This window comes from Bufo gargarizans, chromosome 9, assembly GCF_014858855.1.
Source record: "Bufo gargarizans isolate SCDJY-AF-19 chromosome 9, ASM1485885v1, whole genome shotgun sequence".
In the NCBI taxonomy this organism is placed as follows: Eukaryota; Metazoa; Chordata; class Amphibia; order Anura; family Bufonidae; genus Bufo; species Bufo gargarizans.
In genome coordinates this window covers 139,122,972-139,147,411 of record NC_058088.1, presented here as the reverse complement: position 1 = coordinate 139,147,411, position 24,440 = coordinate 139,122,972, and the positions used below count along the sequence as shown (strand labels likewise).

General features: G+C 44.4%; 1 protein-coding gene and 1 long non-coding RNA gene across 5 annotated transcripts in view; one reads left to right on the top strand and one right to left on the bottom strand.

The window, feature by feature from the left end:
* The window catches only part of CRADD (CASP2 and RIPK1 domain containing adaptor with death domain), a 47,372-nt gene extending 42,091 nt beyond the window's left edge, over nt 1-5,281 (bottom strand). The window contains exon 1 of one of the 3 annotated variants that reach the window (XM_044268357.1): nt 5,227-5,281. The gene's annotated coding sequence lies outside the window, so the exon portion shown is untranslated. Of the gene's footprint in view, nt 1-4,786; nt 4,808-5,226 lie in introns of those variants that run through there. The other 2 variants (XM_044268362.1, XM_044268363.1) reach the window with 2 other exon arrangements.
* A 100-nt stretch (nt 5,282-5,381) lies between these two features.
* Nucleotides 5,382-20,523, top strand: LOC122919624. Of its 2 annotated transcripts, XR_006386814.1 has the most exons (5): nt 5,382-5,504; nt 7,600-7,674; nt 19,995-20,037; nt 20,137-20,194; nt 20,385-20,523. It is a non-coding gene; the product is annotated as an uncharacterized LOC122919624 (long non-coding RNA). The 2 variants fall into 2 exon arrangements; XR_006386813.1 differs by lacking the exon at nt 19,995-20,037.
* The last annotated feature ends 3,917 nt before the right edge of the window (nt 20,524-24,440 follow it).

Here is a 24,440-nt window from a genome sequence, read left to right as displayed (position 1 = left end):
GGAGGGGTGGGCTATGGTGGTGCTGGCATAATAGTATACCAGTGCCACCATATCGCCCCTTGCCTTATGAACTGTCAGAACCTCCTAATGCATACCTCAGCTGCTGCAGAACATATAAAGCTTCGTTCACATCTGTGTTGGGGCCTCATTCGTGGATCAGGTCATAAATGCTGGACACAATTTTATAGCCTGGAAGATGGAAACCTGACAGATCTCATCATAGTCAGCGGGTTCCGTCAGGTGTTGTCGTCCATGAAGTGCCAGATCCGGAACTGCAGTGATTTTCGCTGATTTGCTCCAAAGACGGCAGAACAGCGACCGTCACCAGCACAGAAGTGAACAAGTAATACACACCTCAGCTGCTGCAGAACATTATAATAGTGACAAGGGAACTACAAGTCTCATCATCACCAGATTATTATTGGAAATTAGAGAGCAACACAGGGAGAGGTGAAAGTGGAGAGAACTACAATTTCCAGCATGTCCAGGCTGTTATGATCAGATACAAGCAGACATTACACAGAGTATTAGGCCGGGTTCATATCACCGTTTAGTTTTCAGTTCTTCTGATCCGTCAGATGAACAGAAAAATAAAGAAAAAAAATGATCCTGTATTTCAAGCATCAGTTCTGCACATTTGGCATCCAATTATGCCATTTCTGTCGGAGATCCATTATTTTAGACAGAAAAAAGTCCTGCATGCAAAACGGAAAGCTAAACTGTGATGCGAATCCAGCCTAAAAAAAAGAGAACTACAACTCTCAGCATGTCCAGATTATAGGACATCATCTAGTTGTACCAGGTAAGAGCTTTAAAAATAAATAACTATAACCCCCAGTATGGCCAGACTTATTATGTAGGGCTGCAGCTAACGATTATTTGAATAATCGATTAGTTGCCGATTAATTTCTACGATTAATCGATTAATCGGGAAAAACGACAAAATTACAAAACAGAGGTTTATATGATCTTACTTGAAAAATTATGTTCAAAGGCCATATTAAAACAAATTGTGGACGACACTTATGGGGGATCTGTGGACGACACTTATGGGGGGATCTGTGGACGACACTTATGGGGGGATCTGTGGACGACACTTATGGGGGGATCTGTGGACGACACTTATGGGGGGATCTGTGGACGACACTTATGGGGGGATCTGTGGACGACACTTATGGGGGGATCTGTGGACGACACTTATGGGGGGATCTGTGGACGACACTTATGGGGGGATCTGTGGACGACACTTATGGGGGGATCTGTGGACGACACTTATGGGGGGATCTGTGGACGACACTTATGGGGGGATCTGTGGACGACACTTATGGGGGGATCTGTGGACGACACTTATGGGGGGATCTGTGGACGACACTTATGGGGGGATCTGTGGACGACACTTATGGGGGGATCTGTGGACGACACTTATGGGGGGATCTGTGGACGACACTATGGGGGGATCTGTGGACGACACTATGGGGGGATCTGTGGACGACACTATGGGGGGATCTGTGGACGACACTATGGGGGGATCAGTGGACGACACTATGGGGGGATCTGTGGACGACACTATGGGGGGATCTGTGGACGACACTTATGGGGGGGATCTGTGGACGACACTTATGGGGGGATCTGTGGACGACACTTATGGGGGGATCTGTGGACGGCGTTTATGGGGGATCTGTGGACGACCATACTATTATAGGTGATCTGTGGACGGCGTTTATGGGGGATCTGTGGACGGCGTTTATGGGGGATCTGTGGACGACACTATTATGGGGGATCTGTGGACGACACTATTATGGGGGATCTGTGGACGGCGTAGTTATGGAGAGGGGGATATGTGCACTGTTATGGGCATAACAGTGCACAGATCCCTTTCTTCATAACAGTGCACAGACCCCCCTTCCCATAGCAGTGCCATACACAGACCCCCCCTCCTCCCCATAGCAGTGCTATAGACAGATCCTCCCCCCTCCCCATAGCAGTGCTATACACAGACCCCCCTTCCCCCTAACAGCCCCGGCGCTTGCATCTTTATTTTACCTTTTTACAATGACGCTCCCGCTCCTGTAACAGCCAGGCAGAGCGGACGGCGGCGTAACGTCACTCAATCACGTGACGCGCCTGCTCCGCCCACTTCATGAATGAAGGAGGCGGAGCAGGCGCGTCACGTGATTGAGTGACGTTACGCCGCCGTCCGCTCTGCCTGGCTGTTACAGGAGCGGGAGCGTCATTGTAAAAAGGTAAAATAAAGATGCAGCGCCCGCCCGCCCGCCCGAATAGCAACGAATCGGCGATTATTCGATAACTGGATTCGTCGACAACGAATCCAGTTATCGGGACATCAGTATACATTCCAAAGAGGGGGTATAAGAGGAGAGAACTACAACTCCCAGCATTACCAGCCTGTACTAGGGCATACGTTTAAATTACATTGAGAAACATATAATACAACAAAACTACAACTCCCAGATTTTCTAGGATGTTATGGGTTATCCCAGAACACCACTAACCTCTCCTCCAGGCACCACACAGAAGCTCCGCCCCCTCACAGTGATATGCCACAGGTCTTTCACCAGTCCTCTGCACTGGTCACATGATGATGACATCACCAAAGGTCCTTTAGACTTCTGCTGCTCTGCTATTTATTGGCTTCCTGCACTGGTCACATGGTTGATGACATCACCAAAGGTCCTTTAGACTTCTGCTGCTCTGCTATTCATTGGCTTCCTGCACTGGTCACATGGTTGATGACATCACCAAAAGGTCCTTTAGACTTATGCTGCTCTGCTATTCATTGGCTTCCTGCACTGGTCACATGGTTGATGACATCACCAAAGGTCCTTCTCCACCTCTTACTTTCTCAGGTAGCCATACAAGTGTAATTAGTGGGCGGGGCCTATCCTCCACTGCGGGCCCCCTTCCCCCAGGGGCCCCATAGCAGCTGCGTGGTCTGCCTCTATTGGAGGTACGCCACTGACTTCGGAGGATCCACTGACGCTTCTAAATGTAAGGGCTGTTTCACACGAGCGAGTCCATTGCGGGAATCACGCTCCGTGTGTGACTGTGATCCTCTGCTCTGGACTTGCAGGAGCGCACGGCATTATCATGATCTATAATGCTATGTGCCTCTGCATTGACTTTTTTCCACAGAATCATAGTGACATAAAGCTGTCAGTATGATTCTGTAGAAATAAGGTCAAGCAGAGACACATAGCATTATAAATCATGATAATGCCGTGCGCTCCTGCAAGTCCAGAGCAGAGGATCACACTCACACAAGGAGCGCGATTCACGCAATGGACTCGCTCGTGTGAAACAGCCCTAAGACAGCTTCTGAGCCGTCTTATATTTACACCATTTTCTATGCCTAAAACAGGTGTATAATATGGTAAATAAGACAGACCTACTGACTTCTCCTCTCCTACGCCATGCCCACTTTTTTAGACCTGGCATGAGCGAGGAAAAGTCACAGACTGTGTTGCAATCTGTGCCAGAAATATGTCTAATATGGGCATATTTCTGTTTAATAAATGACCCACAATGGGTCCACAAATATAATGCGGACGGCACATGAACCACATCCGTATTTTGCAGATCCGTGATTTGCAGACCGCAAAATGGACATGGTCATGTGTAGAGATGAGCGAATTTCATATTTTGAAGTTCGTGTGCGAGTTTGTGTTTGTGGTATTTACTGATTTGCAATATGGATTCCGTTACCAAGGACCACAACGCAATTCCATGATGGCATGCCTTTAGGGTCCATTCACACATCCGTGTGTGTTTTGCGGATCCGCAAAATACGGACAGCGGCAATGTGCGTTCCGCATTTTGCGGACCAAACATTGATGGCACTAAGAGAATATGCCTATTCTTGTCCGCTATTGCGGACAAGAATAGGACATGTTCTATTTTATTTTTCGGGATCGGAATTGCGGACCCGGAAGTGCGGGTCCGCAATTACGCTTCCGAGCCGCACATCGTGTGGCCCCATAGAAATGAATGGGTCTGCAATTCCGTTCCGCAAAATGCAGAGCGGAATTGCGAATGGAGCCTAAGAGGCATTCCGTTATTGATTCCATCATAATAGAAGTCTATGGCCTGCATAATGGAGCCGTCCAGTTTACGTTATGCTGGAGTCCTCTCCGCACACGAACTTCAAAATATGAATTTTGCTCAGCCTTAGTAATGTGCATGAGGCCTAGTATTCACAATAGGGAAACCAGCTTATTTGGGTCACCATGGTTACATACCTCCTAACCATCCTGGATTGGTGGAACCGTCCCAGACTTCAGTGGCTAGCCCACTGCCCGGGAATGGTTGTGACATGTCCTGATTTCAACTGTCTCTGCATCCTAAAGACACAGAGACAGCCATCATCTCCCTGCTCCACAATCACTGCCCTGTGCTCTCCCCAGCAGCAGGCTGCCCCCACCATTATCCCTCTTTGGGCTTTTCAAAAGCTGGGAGGTTTGTGGTCAGATTATTATCACTGCCAGTGTGACATATAAAGATGAAAGAGACTGATACAACTAAGAACTGTACCGCCAGCTCGTCACTCAGGATTAAAGCCCTCAGCCACCCCCGCCAATATAAACAGGAAGTGTAATCTGCGACGGTTCTCATGGTTAAAGGGGTCAAATACTATATAAAGCGCCAGGATACAGCGCTACTCTTGCAGGCGCTATACTGTACTGGACCCGAACACTTGATCTAAATGTATTCCTAATCCACACAAGAGACCACACAGAACATGTAGAAAAAGTTCAACAGCGCAAAATACCCCAATTTCCAAAGCCACCTAGTTTAGGCTCACGTCACCTAAACCTCAAAGGAGCCCATACATTCCAAGATTTCAGGGGCAGCCACTCACTGCTGAATACGACGAGGTTACGTGGCACTCAACTCTGACGTGCCAGTGTGGGTGGGTAACTGCTGTACATAACTATAGCTCCTAAATTCATAGTTTCTGTGTACCACCACTTAATGGGGGTATTTCCATATAGCTACTATGCAAATTATATCTGTAAAGAATAAATCAAGGCAACTGGACGTACTGTAGATTTCTTGACAACGTTTCACTCGTTCTTCCAACGAGCTTTCTCAATTCTGAATTGAGAAAGCTCGTTGGAAGAACGAGTGAAACGTTGTCAAGAAATCTACAGTACGTCCAGTTGCCTTGATTTATTCTTTACAGATATATAAATGAGAACCTTCACAGACCTACTATGCAAATTGTGTTGAAAACTGGTTAAAGGGGTTTTCCCATCTTGCTCATTCATCCTCACCTGCTGCCAGCTCTGCTGTTCACTTCCTGGTTCCCTTCCCTGCTGCTAAGGCTGGGCAGGCTTAGGCAGTTTGAGTGAAGGCTGGCCACGCCTCATTATGACATCACACTGAGCACTCAGTCCTTGTGTACTGTTCATGTCATCAGTCTGGCAGCCGGTAGTGTCTGTGAAGCCCATCCCCCCTGCTGGGGAATCATCTCTCAGAGAACAATGGTAAGTGAGTAGGGTGGCCAGACGTCCGGTTTTCTGGCTCCCTGTCCTCCGTCCGGCACAGGGCCAGGAAGGACACAGGGATGTCCAACCTTTCAGTAGCTCATGCTCAGACAGCAGCATTGTGCTGTCTGAGTGTGAGCTGCAGCAACTGACTGTCAGTCACTAGAGCCGCAGACATGGCTGACTGAGGGAAAGAGAAGCACCCTGGCTGCCTCCAGGTCAACTTCCATTCTAGAAGTTCTCTCTCCCCAGCCTGGCGATGGGGAGTGGCTTCATATAGGTGGGAGTGGTCGGTGATGTCCGGCTTTCTGGGGTGAAGCCAGTGGCCACCCTAAGTGAACAAAGTAGACAGTAACATGTTGCTGTCCTGCATTCTAATACAGTTTTACACACAGAACCTGTCTTATCTTTTACAAACTCATTCTGTGCAGCAAAACAATTCACTACTATACATTAGCCCAAAAGCATGTTAGCTAGTAGCCATATGATCTGTGCTTTTGACTCCCATAAAACATGACCATCCCCCACTGACAATGCAGATTTGTTTATATTATAGCTCTACTACAGTTGTGTATAAACCTTATGCCATGTAGCTATATAGATGCATATATAGCTCTGCTACATTTTTCTTCCCTTCCCAAACTAACACTGTGTCTTAACAGCTTCATATACAGCCCTGCTACATCTTTCTATTTCTCTCTCCCACCAGCACTGTGGTTGAACCGCCTCATATACAGCTCTGCTTCATATACAGTCTGCTACACCTGTCTTCGCTGAACCGCTATATATACACCCCTGCTACACCTGTCTTCGCTGAACCGCTATATATGCACCCCTGCTACACTTGTCTTCTCTGAACCGCTATATATACACCCCTGCTACACCTGTCTTCGCTGAACCGCTATATATACACCCCTGCTACACCTGTCTTCGCTGACCCGCTATATATACACCCCTGCTACACTTGTCTTCGCTGAACCGCTATATATACACCCCTGCTACACCTGTCTTCGCTGAACCGCTATATATGCACCCCTGCTACACTTGTCTTCGCTGAACCGCTATATATACACCCCTGCTACACTTGTCTTCGCTGACCCGCTATATATACACCCCTGCTACACCTGTCTTCGCTGAACCGCTATATATGCACCCCTGCTACACTTGTCTTCGTTGAACCGCTATATATACACACCTCTGCTACACCTGTCTTCGCTGAACCGCTATATATACACACCTCTGCTACACCTGTCTTGCTATCCACTACCAGCACTGTTTGAATCACTTCATATACAGCTCTGCTACATATGTCTATTCCCCTCCCACACTAGCACTGTGGCTGTACAGCTGCATATACAGCTCTGCTACACCTGTCTTTTACCCTCCCCCACCAGCACTATGGCTTTGTAACTATAGATACAAATACTGCCCTGCTGGATGTTGTAGAGAGAAAACTACTAACTCATACTAGTAAAGGAAGGTGCTACATCACAATACACAGTACTGCTGCATTTTCATATAGCAGAGTTGGGTATGCCGATGTAGCACTTTACTTTAGTTATTGAAGTATTTGTGTGTTTCTGTCTACTAAATACAGCAGGGCAGTATTTGCAGCTATAGCTAGACATTGCTGGTGGGGGAGGGGAATAGATCAATGTAGTGCAGTATATGAAACGGTTCAGTCACATTGCTGGTGGAGAACAAGAGAAGACAGATGTAGCAGCAGGGCTGTATATGACATGATTCAGCCACAGAGCGGGTGGGGGAGGGAAAGACACACATGCAGTAGTGACAGCCACAGTTCTTGTGGGGGAGGAGGGCTGGCTGACATTTCTAAAAGTTGTCTTTCCAACCAGTCAATCACACTGCTGATGTGAGAGTGGGGGAAATGGCTATGTCTGGCAATACAGCTGTATAGCATCTGCCAAACTAATAATTATTCTATTTAGCAAACCATACCCTACACCAAGAGGCGGGAACATCCATGAACACTCAGTTTCATAAAATGTATATATATTTTTTAATAGACATCTCAAACAACGACAGGTTTTACATTGGTAAATTTTGAATATTGCTAAATATTTTATTTTTTCAGGCTGCTTGTAAAGATTTCAATTTTGAGGATTCTAACCTCAATTTCTCAATATAGATGTATCCATGTCTTCTCAAGGTAAACGTATTTTCATTGCAAGAAGAAGCATACCAATGGTTGGAAAGCAGAGCGTCATTTTTGTGTACAAAGATTGGTGGAACAAACCTGGAACATCAGTTATAATACAAAATGTTAGTGAGGTAAATTTTGACAGTATTAGGGATCTTTCACAGGCAGGGCCGTCTTTACCAAGGGGCAAAAGGGGCAGCTGCCCCGGGCCCAGTTGCTCCTGGGGGGCCCAAGGCAGCTGCCTCTTGAGCCCTGCTAGCTACTGCCCCGGGTGTCAAGCTGTCTGTGTTAAAGTTGTGATCTAGGACCTTAGATGACATCATCACCATGTGACCAGTAACCTAGCAATTACTGGTCACATGGCTATGAGGTCATCACAGGTCCTAGCAGGAGTGTTGCAGAAGTTAACTGTGGAGCTTTTTTGTGTGAAGAATACATCAGAAAAAGGTGACAGGGGCTGTTATGTTAATATACTGTAAACTACTGTATAGCGGGGTGCTGAATACTGTGTGGGGGCCTGTATACTGTGTGGGGGCCTGTATACTGTGTGGTGGGCTGTATACTGTGTGGTGGGCTGTATACTGTGTGGGGGGGGGGCTGTATACTGTGTGGGGGGGGGCTGTATACTGTGTGGGGGCCCTTATACTGTGGGGTGGGCTGTATACTGTGTGGGGGCCTGTATACTGTGTGGGGGCCTGTATACTGTGGGGGGCTGTATACAGTGGGGGGGGCCTGTATAGTGTGGGGGGGGGCTGTATATTGTGGAGTGCTATACTGCTGTACTGTATACTGTGAGGGTCTGTATACTGTGGAGTGCTATACTGCTGTACTGTATAATGTGGGGGGCTGTATCGTGTATACAGTGAGGTGTTGTATACAGTGAGGTGTTGTATACAGTGAGGTGTTGTATACAGTGAGGTGTTGTATACTGTAAGGTGCTGTATACTGTGGGGTGCTGTATACTGTGGGCTGCTCTACTGCTCTACTATATACTGTGGGGTACTGTATAGTGTGGGGTGCTATACTGCATACTGTGTGGTGCTGTATACTATAGGGTGCTATATTGCATACTGTGGGGTGCTGGGGTGCACTGTAACACTAGGGTGAGCCGAGCCCTGGTCTCCTTCCTGCAGAGCGGTGCCCACTTCCAGCCTGAGCCAAGCTGCCCAGAACACTGATCCTGAGCCGCTGGAGTCTTCAGAACTGGAAGTATTTACAGTCATTCACCAAATGTGTGGATTTTTTGTGTGTGTGTTGTGGTGGAGGGTGTGATTGCCTGCTAAGGTGTGGGAAGGCGGGATACAGGGGGCCCAAGTAAATTTTTGCCCAGGGTCCAATCAATATTAAAGACGGCCCTGTTCACAGGAGTGTGTCCCTTGCAGTAATAACGCTCCTTTTGAAAGAGGTATCCACCATAATTGACTTAGGAGGTGGCCAGTATTATCATCATTGATAATGCTGTGTGCTTCTGCATGACCTTTGTGAAAATGAATCATAATCTAGTAAAGTTATCTTATCCTATCAAAATAAGGTCAAGCAGAGACGCCTAGCATTACAAATCATGACCATACCAGTTACTCACCCCTATGAAAGAGCCCTTGCCGTGAAACCCGATAATCACGAAAACTGACAGCAATGTGCCACTACCATTCTCATGTCAGTTGTGTCATCCGGTCTGATACTGATCTGTGACTACAGTGACATTCATTATACAAAATTTATTGGCAACAAATATTGTGCTTATATAAAAATATCACTAAAATGACACAACCTGGGGTACTCCAGTCATTATAATAGTGATAAGTCCCACCATTCCATGCTGTAGGCAGTCTAAGGCCTCTACACGGGCATCGCGTGTGAGGGCCGTATAGGATACGGGTGCGTCGCGGGAAAATGCACGATTTTTCTGCGTGAGTGCAAAGCGTTTTAATGCGTTTTGCATACGTGTAATAAAAATTGGCATGTTTGGTACCCAGACCCGAACTGGTACTTCTTCACAGAAGTTCGGGTTTTTGTTAGGTGTTGTGTAGATTTTATTATTTTCCCTTAAGCCGAATGCACACGGCCTGGATTCCTGCTGAGAGCAGGAGCGCACGGCGTCATTGGTTGCTATGACGCCGTGCGCTTCATGCCGCCGCTGCACTACAGTAATACACTCGTATAGATCATACGAGTGCATTCGGCTTTATAGCAGGGCTTGACAAATTTCCTTGGAATCTAGGAGCAAGCTAAAAAAAGTTAGGAGCCTTTTTTTTTTTTTTTTTACCTTTTTATAAACCCTTATTTTCAGCGACAAAAATAACCTCTTAAATTAACATATAAAGAAGTCTAGAACCAAACAACATGGGCATTAACAACATATACAGAGGCAGTGTACAGAATCTCACACACATATACAGTGGCAGTGTACAGTAGCGCGCACACATATACAGTGGCAGTGTACAGTAGCGCGCACACATATACAGTGGCAGTGTACAGAACCGCACACACATATACAGTGGCAGTGTACAGAACCGCACACACATATACAGTGGCAGTGTACAGTAGCGCACACACATATACTGTGGCAGTGTACAGAACCGCACACACATATACTGTGGCAGTGTACAGAACTGCACACACATATACAGTGGCAGTGTACAAAACCGCACACACATATACAGTGGCAGTGTACAGAATCGCACACACATATACAGTGGCAGTGTACAGAATCGCACACACATATACAGTGGCAGTGTACAGTAGCGCACACACATATACAGTGGCAGTGTTCAGAACCGCACACACATATACAGTGGCAGTGTACAGTAGCGCACACATATACAGTGGCAGTGTACAGTAGCGCACACATATACAGTGGCAGTGTACAGTAGCGCACACACATATACAGTGGCAGTGTACAGAACCGCACACATGTACAGTAGCGCACACACATAGACAATGGCAGTGTACAGAACCGCACACACATATACAGTGGCAGTGTACAGTAGCGCACACACATATACAGTGGCAGTGTACAGTAGCGCACACATATACAGTGGCAGTGTACAGAATCGCACACACATATACTGTGGCAGTGTACAGAACTGCACACACATATACAGTGGCAGTGTACAAAACCGCACACACATATACAGTGGCAGTGTACAGAATCGCACACACATATACAGTGGCAGTGTACAGAATCGCACACACATATACAGTGGCAGTGTACAGTAGCGCACACATATATACAGTGGCAGTGTACAGAACCGCACACATATATACAGTGGCAGTGTACAGAACCGCACACATATATACAGTGGCAGTGTACAGTAGCGCACACACATATACAGTGGCAGTGTACAGTAGCGCACACATATACAGTGGCAGTGTACAGTTTCGCACACACATATACAGTGGCAGTGTACAGAACCGCACACACATATACAGTGGCAGTGTACAGTAGCGCACACATATACAGTGGCAGTGTACAGTTTCGCACACACATATACAGTGGCAGTGTACAGAACCGCACACACATATACAGTGGCAGTGTACAGAACTGCACACACATATACAGTGGCAGTGTACAGTAGCGCACACACATATACAGTGGCAGTGTACAGAACCGCACACACATATACAGTGGCAGTGTACAGTAGCACACACACATATACAGAGGCAGTGTACAGTAGCGCACACACATATACAGTGGCAGTGTACAGTAGCGCACACACATATACAGTGGCAGTGTACAGTAGCGCACACATATACAGTGGCAGTGTACAGAACTGCACACACATATACTGTGGCAGTGTACAGAACTGCACACACATATACTGTGGCAGTGTACAGAACTGCACACACATATACAGTGGCAGTGTACAGAACCGCACACACATATACAGTGGCAGTGTACAGAATCGCACACACATATACAGTGGCAGTGTACAGAATCGCACACACATATACAGTGGCAGTGTACAGAACCGCACAGTTTTATTTATTTTTTTCTGTTCCGGCGTTCACCGCATAGATTTTTTTAAATATTTTAATACTTTGGCCCTTTCTGACGTGGCAATATGTGATATGTTTATTTATTTATTGTTTATATATTTTATATGTGAAATTGGGAAAGGGGGTGATTTATACTTAATATCTTGGTGGGGTTTTTTTACATTTTTTTTTTCCCTACACTTTTTATTCATTAACTATTTCCCCCCTTAGGGGCTAGAACCTGGGATCTTTTCATCTTTTGTCCTATTCACCCTAATAGAGCTCTATTAGGGTGAATAGGACCCCACACTCTCCCTGCTGCTTTGTGCTTTGTGCACACAGCAATATGGAGCTTACCATGGCAGCCAGGACTTCAGTAGCGTTCTGGCTGCCATGGTAACTGATCGGAGCCCCGGGATTACACAGCTAGGGCTCCGATCAGAAGCTGCCACTGCACCATACAGTGGCAGTGTACAAAACCGCACACACATATACAGTGGCAGTGTACAGAACCGCACACACATATACAGTGGCAGTGTACAGAACCGCACACACATATACAGTGGCAGTGTACAGAACCGCACACACATATACAGTGGCAGTGTACAGAACCGCACACACATATACAGTGGCAGTGTACAGAATCGCACACACATATACAGTGGCAGTGTACAGAAGGAAAAGGAGCTGTGGTGACGTCACTGTGCTCATCACATGATCCATCACCATGTTGATGGATCATGTCATGGACCATGTGATGAGCGCAGTGACGTCAGCACAGCTCCTTTTCCTCAAAGAACAAGAAAGAAGAGAAGCCGGGCTGTGTGAACAAGTGGATTAAGGTGAGTTAAATTATTATAATAATTTTTTTTAACCCCATCATCACTATTTTACTAAGCATGCTGTGTTAAGAATGCTATTATTTTCCCTTATAACCATGTTATAAGGGAAAATAATAAAATCTACAGAACACCTAACCTAAACCCGAACTTCTGTGAAGAAGTCCAGGTTCGGGTCTGGGTACCAAACATGCTGATTAAAATGCTTTTCACTTGCGGGGAAAAATCGCGCATGTTCCCGCAATACACCAGTGTGAACCCAGCCTTAGACTTTTCCCCACATTCATCAGCACAGGGCACTGTGAACGGCATGGGCAGCGCAGCGATGCTGCCTGTGTCTGAAATGACCAAGAGCAAAGCTCCATACAGTAAGGAGCTTTGCTATTGTTTATAATAATTGGTTAAAGTAATAAAATAATTTAACTCTCCTCATCCACCTGTTCGTGGTGCCCGTCTCGTCTTCTGTCTTCTTCTTTGATGACTTGGGAGGAAAAGGACCTTTGGTGCTGTCACTGCACTCATCACATGATCATTACCATGCTGATGGATCATGTGATGGACCATGTGATGAGCGCAGTGAGGTCACCAAAGGTCCTTTTCCTCCCAGGTCATCAAAGAAGAAGAAAGAAGACAAGACGGGCTGCATGAACAAGTGCATGAGGTGAGTTTAATTTTCCATTTTGTCCACCATGACGGCTTAATCTGGAGATTGACCCCTTGACCTCTGTAGGGGCAGCAACACAGAGAGTTTAAAAGGCCACCACCCACTCTCAGTGTTTCCTGTCCCTATGGGGGCACCTCACAGAGAGTCCTCCTGTGGGAGGTGAAAGATATCACCCTTTTGTTTATTTTTAGATACCTTTTGGGATCATTTATCCCGACCCTCTGCCCTCCGATGGCCCCATCCTAAGCTGGGGAGAGGAGGACTATGGAGCAGATCTAATTCCTGTCCAGCAGGGGCCTGAATCTCTCCTCAAATGCGCAGGGTCCCCCTTCTCTCTATTGGGAAGTTGACCGCGCACCACAGACCACGCTGCATGCGGACCCCTGTGTGAAGCCGCAGCGCCGCCTACTGTCCGGCAGACAGGAGGCTGAGGGGACAATGATGATGCGCGCACAATGATGATGTCAGACGCTGCATCAAGCACTTAGGCGTTCTAGTGTGAGGCTCCAGATGTCGGCCCCTGATGCCCCTGCAGACCAAATAGACCTTACAGATGCCCCCTCGGCTACTCCAACTGTGAGTTTCCATGTGGGGAAGAAAATGTGTATCATGTTGTTATGCTTGTGCTAATAGCCCACTGATACCTGGTTGCTCCTCTTTTAGGGAGTAAAAGAGCCCAGAATAAAGGCCAAAGTCCCTAGATGTGCTACTTGTGGCAAAAGATTGTCACAAAAAGAAGCTCTGCCAAGCCTGCATTAATGAGCTTGTAAAAGAGGAGCAACCGTCCATACTTAAGGAAGTTAAATCAACGATCCAGAGCGAGATAAAATCCTCGCTAGCCTCTCTCAGATCTGACCCTCCTACTCCGTCTGCAAAAAAATCTAAGGTGTTTGCTACATCGTCCTCTGAATCAGAGGACATGGACGAAGACGCTTCCACCTCTAGACAGAACGTAGACACACTGTCAGAGGGAGAACTAGTGGAAGACAGAAAAAAAGTACTTCTTTTCGTCTGAGGATATGGAGGAGTTATTGGGCGCCGTAAGGGCAACCATGGGTATTGAGGAGGTACAAAAACCTCGATCAGTACAAGACAAGATGTTTTGGGGACTGAGCTAAAAAATCAAAAGTATTCCCAGTAAACAAAAATATAAAGGATATGATCATGGATGAATGGACGGACCCACAGAGGAGGCTGGGAGTCTCCAGAGAATAAAAAAAATTGATTATTGTTTGATCCTACGATTTAAAAATATTTAACTAAATACTGAAAATCGACATCCAGGTAGCGAAGGTGGTCAAAAAAAAATAATCCCTTCCATTCGAGGACTCTTCTCAATTACAGGATCCAATGGAAAGGAAGGCGGATTCTCTTCTGAAAATATCTTGGGAAGCATCCATATTCGATATAAAAACGAACATAGCTGCGACCTCCGTAGCTAGGTCAATGTACTTTTGGCTTAGTGAACTAGAAAACCACATTAAAAATAAGACCCCGAGAGAAAAAATTCTAAATTCTATCCTTCTCCTTATGTCGGCTACAGCATTTTTGGCGGATGCCTCATCTGAGTCTGTGAAGTTTGCCGCCAAGGATGTCGCTCTCAAATTCCGCAAGGAGGGCCCTGTGGATGAAATCTTGGGGAGGCGATAGAACATCAAAAGCAAAATTATGTTCTATCGCCTTTTCAGGGGAATACGTTTTTGGTCCCGTACTGGATTCCATCCTCGAGAAAGCAGCAGACAAAAAGAAGGGATTCCCTGAGGAAAATAAAAAGAAGCACTTTCATTCCTTTAACACCCAACCTAGGTCCTATAGGGGAAAAGAGAAAATGGGTAGGTGGAGTTACCAAAAAGGAGAGAAAGGCAGGGGTTTCCTTCTCAATCCCCAAAACAAGCAGTCTGATAAACAATGACGCCAGAGTGGGAGGAAGGTATGGGACCACTAGGATCACTGTTACTGGGTCAGACTTTATCTTTTGTAGTACACAGGGAATTAATGCCCAAGGAGGAAAAGCATAGGCGAGATCCCAGCTCCACCTGATCGAGAAAGCGTCCACCGCCCAAGGGTTTTCACTGGGGTTTAGGGAGCAAAAGCGTCCTACCTTTGCGTTTTCTTTTGCTGCGAAGGTCTATCTGAGGGGTTCTCCACCTTCTGGAAATTTTTCTGAACACCTCTGGACTTAGGGACCATTCCCCAGGGTCTATGGTCTTTCTGCTGAGGAAGTCTGCTTGTACATTCTCTGTACCTTTTAGATGGATTGCTGTGATGGAGGATACATTATTTTCCGCCCAAAATAATATTTTCCCCGCCAGTTTTTCTAGACTTGGAGATCTCGTGCCTCCCTGGTGCTTTAAGTATGCTACTGCTGTCACATTGTCGGAGAGTATTTTCAGGTGTTTTCCGAGTACCACTTTCTGGGATGTTTTTAGCATCTACCAGATTGCTCTTAGTTCTCGGTAGTTTGATGATTTTTAGGTCGTCTGACCGAAGGTCTATCTGAGGGGTGGAGAACCCTTCAGATAGACCTTCGCAGCAAAAGAAAATGCAAAGGTAGGACGCTTTTGCTCCCTAAACCCCAGTGAAAACCCTTGGGCGGTGGACGCTTTCTCGATCAGGTGGAGCTGGGATCTCGCCTATGCTTTTCCTCCTTGAGCGTTAATTCCCTGTGTACTACAAAAGATAAAGTCCGACCCAGTAACAGTGATCCTAGTGGTCCCATACTGGACAAAAAGAAACTGGTTCCTGATCTTAAAGGAATTAGCGCTGGAGGAACCGTGGAGAATTCCCCTCCAGGAGGACATTCTATCGCAGGGTCCGATCCTCCATCAGAATGCGGGCCTGTTTTAATTGTTGGCATGGATCCTGAGCGCGAGGTATTAAAAAGCAGGGGTATTTCCGAAAAAGTTATAAATACCCTCAAATCCAGCAGAAAAAATGCCACCTCTGCGATATACATCAAAATCTGGAAAAAATACTGCAGCTGGCTGGGTCAGAACCCTCCGGTAATTTCTCCCCCAAGCATCATAAAAGTTCTTGATTTTCTTCAGAGGGGGCTGGATTTGGGTCTGAGACCAAGTACACTTAAAGTACAGAGCCTTCAGAGCATGTTATGATACAGACCTGGCCAGCCATATCATAGTAACATAGTACATAAGGCCGAAAAAAGACATTTGTCCATCCAGTCCGGCCTGTCATCCTGCAAGTTGATCCAGAGGAAGGCAAAAAAAAACTGTGAGGGTAAGAAAATTTGTAAGAGCCACCTCGAGATTAAGACCATCCATAACCCCAAGGACCCCTAAGTGGGACTTAGACTGGGTTTTGAAAGGATTAATGAAACCACCATTTACCCCTGTGCAGGACATTTCAGTAAAGCACCTGACGCTCAAGGCTGCCTTCCTAATAGCCATAACGTCAGCTAGACGTCTAGGAGAGATCCAGGCAATCTCCTCTCGAGAACCCTATCTTTCTAAATTTTCCGATTAAAATAGTATTGAGGTTGGATCCAGGTTTCCTTCCAAAAGTCATTTCAGACTTTCATAGAGACCAGGAGATTGTCCTCCCGTCATTCCCTAAAGATGTGACGAGTACATCTGGGGATCAATACCAACTCCTGGATGTCCGAGATACTGTCTTAGGCCCCTTTCACACGGGCGAGATTTCCGTGCGGGTGCGATGCGTGAGTTGAACGCACTACACCCGCACTGAATCCTGACCCATTCATTTCTATGGGGCTGTTCACATGAGCGGTGATTTTCACGCATCACTTATGCGTTGCGTGAAAATCGCAGCATGTTCTATATTCTGCGTTTTTCACGTAACGCAGGCCCCATAGAAATGAATGGGGTTGCGTGAAAATCGCAAGCATCCGCAAGCAAGTGCGGATGCGGTGCGATTTTCACGCATGGGTTCTAGGTGACAGTCTATTCACTGTATTATTTTCCCTTATAACATGGTTATAAGGGAAAATAATAGCATTCCGACTACAGAATGCTTAGTATAATGGTGCTGGGAGGGTTAAAAAAAATAAAAAAGTTAACTCACCTTATCCCCATGATCGCCTAGTTCCCGGTCGGTCTCTTCTTTAGCTGTGGCTAAAGGACCTTTGGTGATGTCAGATCACATGCTCCATCACCATGGTGATGGACCATGTGATTGGAGCATGTGATCTGACATCACCAAAGGTCATTCAGCCCAAGCCCACAGCTAGAGAAGAGACCGACCGGGAACTACACGATCTTGGGGATAAGGTGAGTTAACGTTTTTATTTTTTTTTAACCCTTCCAGCACTATTATACTAAGCATTCTGTATTCAGAATGCTATTATTTTCCCTTATAACCATGTTATAAGGGAAAATAATAGAATCTTCAGAACATCAATCCCAAGCCCGAACTGCTGTGAAGAAGTTCGGGTTTGGGTACCAAACATGCGCGATTTTTCTCACGCGAGTGCAAAACGCATGACAATGTTTTGCACTCGCGCGGAAAAATCGCGGGTGTTTCCGCAACGCACCCGCACATTTTTCCGCAACGCCCGTGTGAAACCAGCCTTACAGTACCTAAGGGCAACAGAGGAATTCAGGAAAGAGGATAATCTTCTCGTTCATTTTGCTGGTCCAAACAAAGGGAAGAAGGCATCCAAGGCCTCCTTTGGGTGCTGGATCAGATCCACTATATCCTGCTGCTACCAGATGGCGGGTCTTGATAGTCCTACAGATATAAGGGCCCATTCCACAAGAGCAGTGGGCAGAAAAAGGAGGTGTTTACTTAGATAAGATCTGCAGAGCAGCCACTTGGTCCAGTATTAATATATTTATTAGGCACTATCGTATTAATTCGGATTATGGACAATATCCAGCTCATCTGCTGCCTCTATCCCTTGGATCTACTTCCCTGATGCACGGAAACCTTGGTAAGACCGTGAACTTGTAGGACTGAAGAGATGAATCCAGCATCGAAGTTGAAAATATTGTGGGTTCCTTTATTTAATGTAGTCCAAATCCATACAGTGACAGCATCACCTCAGTGTTTCAAGTGATGAGTCATGATTAAGAACACGTTTGTTCGAAACACGTAGACGGTCACTTGGAACACTGGGGTGATGCTGTAACTGTATGGATCTGTACTACATTAAATAAAGGAACCCACAATATTTTAAACTTCGATGCTGGATTAATCTCTTTATTCCCACTATCGTAATAATATTTTGGCTTCTGCTGACCTTACCGGTAATTCTGTTTCCTTGAGTCCACCATGATGGCTAGTGTACCCTCCCCCCCCCCCCCCCGAGAATTTAAAGAGGGGTTCAAGTATGAAATAAAATAAAAAATATAGATATAAAATTAAGGCTGCACCCACTTGGTAATTTGAAAGCACTGAGGGTGAGACTGGGTGGTGGCCTTTTAACCCCTTAAGGACTCAGCCCTATTTCACCTTAAGGACTTGGCCATTTTTTGCAAATCTGACCAGTGTCCCTTTAAGTGCTGATAACTTTAAAACACTTTGACTTATCCAGGCCATTCTGAGATTATTGTACTTCATGACACTGGTAAAATGAAGTAAAAAAAAATACTTTTTTTTGCATAAAAAAATGCCTAATTTACCAAAAATTTAGAAAAATTAGCAAATTTCAAAGTTTCAGTTTCTCTACTTCTGTAATACATAGTAATACCCCCAAAAATTGTGATGACTTTACATTCCCCATATGTCTACTTCATGTTTGAATTATTTTGGCAATGATATTTTATTTTTTGGGGACGTTACAAGGCTTCTAAGCCTTGTAACAAGTTTAGAAGCAAATCTTGAAATTTTTCAGAAATTTACAAAAACCCAGTTTTTAGGGACCACTACAGGTCTGAAGTCACTTTGTGAGGCTTACATGATAGAAACCACCCAAAAATGACCCAATTTTATAAACTATTACAGTTCAAATAGCCAGAGGCTAATAAGTTCCCATTTAAGGTCTGTTTTAAAACATAACATTTACTTCTTTGTTAAAAATCTATGGGAAGAAAAAAGAAAATTGTCTTAAAAATAAAATGCAGCTTGGCTCTGCGGCGCTGGGGTAAATGTGATAATTTATATAATTGTTACTGCTTATATTACTGCTTATATTTGCAGTCTCTTTTCCTATATTTTTCTTTACCCTGTCTTTGGGGATCAGATATCACTCATTTTTTTCCTATCTGTTAATATGGTGAGATATCTGCTCTCTATATTCCATATACCTGTCTAAGATTATTTCTCTATGATAAGGTTAATTCCCACTGCGCATGCTCCCCAACTCTGTCAGAATATCTGGGAAATTCTCAGTGTGTGCGCCTGCGCCCGGACTTAAATAGTTTACTCACATATGTGTTCTCCTGCACTTGCGCCCGAACTTAGACAAACTACTCACATATGTGTTCTCCTGCGCATACTCCCCAACTCAGCATCAAAACTGGATTGGGGAGACCCAGGTACATATATAGGAACTCAGTTGGTCTTTCTAGGAGTTTTTCGTTGCACAGATTTCACAATTTCATAAGTATATCAGGGTGGCCCCTGATTCCTATAATTTTCTGACCCGATGTACCAATCCATTTGATCTTTTTATGTACTATGTCCTCAATCTGAATGGGTGATGTTTGAGCTCCAAAAAACATAATTTACAGACTGGGTTGATATATCCTAATCAATTCAGTCTGATATTAGATGTTATCTTTTTTAATATTTATATGTTTCTCAAATGTACTGTGCCTTTTAAGTATCCTGTACATTATTTCACATCTCTTTTTTCCTATACGTATTATGCCTTTTGGAGTATCCTGTACATTATCTCATATCTTTTTTTTTTTTTTTTTGTCCTGTAGATCCACATCTACTGATCTATCTCCACAGCCTTTATTAATTTGTGTTTGTATAAATTTCCTGTTATATTTTTTATATATTTTATTCATCTTATAAAATTAAATATATCCTATGGATAATCTATCCTCTCTTTGAATTTTGTAGATAATGGAGCTGACACTATGGGAACTGATACAACCTTGATCGACCTTGACTAGCGTTGGTAATTGGCCTTTTATCTTTTTTTCTTTTTTTTTCTTCATTTATATTTTTCTTGTATTTTATTATTTTTCCATTCTAGTATAAGCAGTAACATAAGCAGTAACAATTATATAAATTATCACATTTACCCCAGCGCCGCAGAGCCAAGCTGCATTTTATTTTTAAGACAATTTTCTTTTTTCTTCCCATAGATTTTTAACAAAGAAGTAAATATTATGTTTTAAAACAGACCTTAAACGGGAACTTATTAGCTTCTGGCTATTTGAACTGTAATATTGAAATCCCGTGTCCAAAAGGGTCCCTGAAGGGAAATTCTATAAACTACACCCCTCAAGGTATTCAAAACTGATTTTACAAACTTCGTTAACCCTTTAGGTGTTGCACAAGAGTTATTGGCAAATGGGGATGAAATATGAGAATTCATATTTTTTGCCTAATTTTCAATTTTAACCCATTTTTTCCACTAACAAAGCAAGGGTTAACAGCCAAACAAGACTGTATTTTTATTGCCCTGACTCTGCCGTTTACAGAAATTCCCCATATGTGGCTGTAAACTACTGTACGGGCACACATTAGGATGTAGAGAGAAAGGTGCGCCGTATGGTTTTTGGAAGCCAGATTTTGCTGGACTGTTTTTTTTTGTTTTTTTTTTAAATTAATCATTTTATTTTCATAATCAACAAAATGACAGCATGAACATAACACCAACAGTGGTGTAAATCGGTACAAGTTACATCTTTCTGAAAGCACATCTATCTAAAGACATAATGATGGTGGACAGCGGCAGGGTGTTCATAAATGATATACAGGAGTACATTGTGAATATACCAGTTCTCACAGTTGAGCAAAGGGGACAACAAAACAGAGGTCATGTCTACTAGCCAAAGTTATATATACCTCCCTAACACGTGTTGGGACTTCCCATACTCTTTATTTACAATTGGTCAATAGACCATTATTGTCCCTTGATTTAACACGTGTTACTGAATGTAAAATTTAACATTTATTAATTATTTTTAAAACATTTAGAACATCTTAGTTTAAAAATATCAGCTCTGCCTGCCTTATGTATTTTGTAATCATTCAATGTCTAATTGTTAGGTGTATCCCCTAGGGGGCGCTCTTCCCTATTGGTTATTTGGGTCTCTATTTCATTATCATCTGCGCTCAGTTAGTGCACATTGTTACTTTCACAGTGCGCTATTCACTAGCGATTTTGTCCCCTCTTGTGGATACACTCCTTACAATTCTATCAACCAGACCTATGTTGGCTAGGCATCCGCTGTTTAAAAAAACACCCTAATAGCACTTTCTGCTCCCCGACATGTTTCGCCAACCGCTTTGGCGTCTTCAGGGGTATGAGCAGTTCACTGTTGATAGAATTGTAAGGAGTGTATCCACAAGAGGGGACAAAATCGCTAGTGAATAGCGCACTGTGAAAGTAACAATGTGCACTAACTGAGCGCAGATGATAATGAAATAGAGACCCAAATAACCAATAGGGAAGAGCGCCCCCTAGGGGATACACCTAACAATTAGACATTGAATGATTACAAAATACATAAGGCAGGCAGAGCTGATATTTTTAAACTAAGATGTTCTAAATGTTTTAAAAATAATTAATAAATGTTAAATTTTACATTCAGTAACACGTGTTAATCAAGGGACAATAATGGTCTATTGACCAATTGTAAATAAAGATGTCTACTAGCCTACTCATCACTGACAGAAGCTGAACCAGAAAACAGAGGATCGCTAATACTCCTCTCGGCACACGTCATCTGAGCCATTAATATGTGATAGTCCACCTCAACTCCAGTCAATAGTGGAGAGTCAGAGTAAGATTCAGGGTGGACCAGCCAATAGGCAATTTAAAATTGTTATAAGGTCTTGAGGAACCTGTAATTTGTCCATGGCACCCAACGTTTAATAAAGGCAGGATGGGTTCTAGACTCCAATGAGGCGAGTTCCTCGAACCGGTATAGCTGATCTACCTTGAGCCTCCACTGCTCAACCGAGGGAAGGTGTGTCTGTAGCCAAAATTTAGGAATCATGAGACGCGCTGCAATCAGAAGTTGCTTAAAGAGAGAGGAAGGGGGTGGTCCCGTACCCTCGTCAAAGTAGGAAAGCAAAATTCCATAGGGGGACATTTTAACAGAGGAAGAGCAGATTTGGTTACAAATCCTGATAATGTCTTCCCACCACTTATTGATAGGGGGGCATTGCCACCATATATGAAGGAAGGTACCCCTCTCCCTAAGGCATCTCCAGCATTTATCTGATGAGGCTCCTGAGTAGTGTGAGGATATAATCGGAGTGATATACCAGTGTGTCAGGATTTTGTAACCATTTTCCTGGACACGCACACACCTTGATGACTTATGTGGTAACTCGAATAGTGTGGGTAAAATTGAGAGTGGCAACTCAGTCCCAGTATCCTTTTCCATGTGCCAATGAATGCTGGCTTTACAATTAGAGGGGGGGATCAAAGTTTATTATAAATCAGCAAGATACGTTTTTTAGGATAATTGGGACTGATAATAATGGCCTCAAACCATGTAAGAGGGCGTAAAAGCTTTTTGTTATTCTTGGAGACAAATGATTTAATAAGTGGGAGTATGGTGAAGTCGCAAGGTTGTGGCTTAATCAATGACTTGAGGGAATCCATAGAGGCCAGTATTCCTTGGTTTTCAAGGAGGTGAGAAATGGGCAAGGCAGAACACCTTACTGATTTGGAAATTGAGAGGCGAGGCCCTATGGCAGATGAACCCAGGATATCACCAATTGTGATGAGGGGGGAGGGGAAAGGAACCGAGCAATGGGAAGAATTCAGCCATCTCCATGCTTCCATAGTAGCCTTAAGGATTGGAAAGGCTGACAGGTTAGTTTGGGGTGGACTATTAGAACCTAGGCATAGGGCACGAGGAGGTCGGTCTATGATGCTCTGTTCCAGTGAAACCCAGGATTTATCCCTCGTGTTTCTAAACCAGTCAACAATTCTAGTTAATAAAATAGCTTTCCCATAAAGTTCTGGATCTGGTAGACCTATACCTCCACTTAAACGGGATCTAGAAAGGAGAGAGTAAGAAAGTCTAGCTTTCTTCCCGTTCCATATGAAAGCTCTGAATTTCTGTTTAAGAGAGGAGTAAAAGGACTTAGCTACTGGAATAGGAAGGACCTGTTGCATGTACGTGAGGCGTGGAATAATAAGAGAGGCGAGAAGGTTTTTCCGGCCGAACCAGGAGAGAGTCGGGGCAGATTTGGCAATTTTGTCCAATGCTTCGAACATAGCTGTTTTTAAAGGGATATAATTAAGAGCAAAGAGGTCTGAGGTGTTAGGGCTAAGTTTGACTCCTAAATATGTGATGGTCGGGGAAGACCAGTTAAATGGGGAATTATCCATTAAAGAAAGTTTGAGTCGTTGTGAGATACCTGTACTGATTATGATGGATTTGCTCTAGTTTATCTTAAAGTTATAAAGTACACTATATTTCTTTAAGTGCTCTTGAATTTTAGGTAGAGAGATTATAGGATTGGTTGTCATTATCATAACATCATCCGCAAATGCCGCAATCTTATGATCATGACCTCCAAGGTTCAAACCCCTGATATCAGTGTCTGCCCGAAGCGTAGACAAAAGAGGTTCCATTGCCAAGATGAAGAGGAGGGGGGATAGGGGACAACCTTGGCGAGTTCCATTATGGATTTGGAAAGGAGAGGATAGGTCCCCATTCACCATGACACGAGCTGTGGCCTTTTCGTACATAGCGAACACCGCTTTGACATATGGACCAGGCAGACCGAAAACCTCTAATGTATGGGATAAGTAATTCCAATTAATGCGATCGAACGCTTTTTCAGCATCAGTGCTGAGAAGGATAAGAGGAGAGGAGGTCTGTTTAGCATGACAGAGAACATTAATGACCCTAGTCGTGTTATCTCTACCTTCGCTATTGCGAACAAAACCTACCTGGTCCATATGAATCAAAAGAGGAAGGAGATTCGCTAGTCGGTTTGCAAGTAACTTGGCCAACAATTTTAGGTCTATGTTCAGAAGCGAGATGGGCCTGTAATTTGAGCATAATTTAGGATCCTTTCCCTCTTTAGGTATTAATGCTATGTGGGCAGTCGTCATATCGCTGGATAGGGGGATACCCAGGAGGGATTGGTTGCAAACGTTGAGGAGGTGCGGTAATAGTTGCTTCTTAAATGTTTTATAGTAAGGCGCAGGAAGGCCATCGGGGCCA